This window comes from Cynara cardunculus (genome assembly GCF_001531365.2).
Source record: "Cynara cardunculus var. scolymus isolate 2C chromosome LG 1, CcrdV1, whole genome shotgun sequence".
In the NCBI taxonomy this organism is placed as follows: Eukaryota; Viridiplantae; Streptophyta; class Magnoliopsida; order Asterales; family Asteraceae; genus Cynara; species Cynara cardunculus.
The window spans coordinates 25,198,915-25,201,044 of record NC_037528.1 but is presented as its reverse complement, the minus strand read 5'-3'; positions in this window follow the sequence as shown (position 1 = coordinate 25,201,044).

Sequence of the window (2,130 nt, the reverse complement as noted above, 5' to 3'; positions counted from 1 at the left end):
TTCTGAGCTTGCACTTGCTGTAGTAGTTGAGCAACTTGATTTCTGAGATCGATATTCTGATCCTTCTCTATCTTATGGTTTTCAGAAAGTATAATGTTCTCTGACTTTAAATCTGACTGCAGCGTGAAAGAAACTTTCCAGGCCTTCTGAACTTCATTGGATAGTAGCACACGCTAATCATTTGCACCTTTAAGTGCTTGTTTTAGTGTTTATTGCTCACAGACTCATTTGCATTCAAGGTTTCGTGATCTAATTCATCTTAATCAACTGTTTGTTGACCTGAGTTATATCTTCATCGTATAACAGCAGTGCTTGACCGCTACTTTGTACAAGGTTGTATGGAATTTCACTATTGTCAAGTTTGATTTGAATGATTGAAGAACCAGACACTGGAAATATACATGTTGTTGAAATCATAGACTGTGTGGATTCTACCTGACAAAGTTATATCAAGTAACCAGTCATCTTTCTAACTGCTAGCTTTGAGCAGACTTGAGATTTGAAGATTGTTGCTTTACCAGACCCATCTACAGCTACACAATTTTTTTATGTTTCTGCTGTGTTGACAATTTGTGGTGGGGAAGGCTCAACAGCTCAAAGGTTAAGTGTCTTCTCTAAACCTTTGTTTGTTTGAGTTCATAAGTTCGATTTAACATTCACCATCTGATTGATTTTGACTGTTTTTATGAAATAGTGATTTGCATTATCTTGAATTTGATACCATTAACAGTCACTGTTCTTTGTTTTTCTGTCCAAGGCAGAAACTTTTATAGTGTTGATAGTTGCTGCAAGTGTGCAGTCTGTTGTGGAGTCCAAGAGTGGAGATTTTAAGCAGAATAAGCAGCAGGTGAAATCTCATGAATCATGGCGCCAAAGTGAACCAACTAAAGTGCATCGCGAGCAAGGTTTTCAACAGGAAGCATCTGTGTTAGGACTTGGTTCTGGGTTGATTTGATCATAGTGTATTAGTACTTGGTTTTTAGTTTTGAAATTTGTTGAAGTGTAAATTGTGTAGCAGCTTTATTTGGATTGTGTGTCTTAGTCAAGTGATTTGTGTTTCTCGGTTGCTATTTCTTGGACTTTGATTTGGGCTTATGCATTTGTTTTGGGTTTTATTTGTTTTAATTTTTGTTTAGATTATAATTTTTGGATGATTTTGTTTATCTGTTTTGGTTTTTGTGTTTTTTACTGGTTGAGAAAGTTTTGAACTATTTTCCGTCGCGTAAACTGTTTTTCATCAGTTTTAACTGTCTTTAACTGTTTGAACAGTTTTTAACGGTTTTCAACAGTTTTGACTGTTTTTACTGATTTTTTACAGTTTTTCGTCAATTATCTGATTTCTCATCAGTTTTTTGTGTTTTCTTTTTTTTAGCTTAATTGTTCCTGATTTCTTTTACTGATTTCACTGCATAGATTCTATAATTGATCAATTTTTTTTAATGGTAGATATTCTAAAGGAGATGAGAGCTCGGATTGTTGAGCTGGAAAAGAGCATTGTGAATTATAAAGAGAAATACATAAATATGTACACTAAGAATTATGCTAATGAGGAATGTATTAAAGATTTAAAACGGGAGCATAAAGAAATATTAGAAAGAGTTGAGAATGATTCCAAGTATCAGATTAATAAACTTGAAAAATCCTTGGATGATGTCAGAATAGAATGTGAAAAAGAGTTAAAAACATGGAGTAAGTCTAATAAAGATTTGTTCAATAAACTCCAAAAAGTTCAAAATGAACTAAATGCTGAGAGGAACTTTTTTGGGAGGAAAAATACAGAGATTGAGGACTTCACTGAGAAAATTCATAAACATGAGAATGATTTGACTGAGTTAAGGAAATTATTGGAAATAGAAAAGAAAAAGGTTTTAAAAGCTGAAAAGGTTTTAAATGCTGAAAGGAAAGATACGGAGAAAGAAAAGAAGAGGATTATTGAAATTGAGAAAAGATTTTGTTCTGAACGTGAATCTTATGAAAATAAGATTAATTCTCTTGAGATGAATGCTAAATTTCTTTTAAATCAAATTGCAGATTTTGAACAACTTATCATCTTGGAACGATCCAAGTTTGATAAAGAGAAGAAAGACTATGAAGAAGAATGTCAAAGAAAGAATTTGGAATTGTCGGACA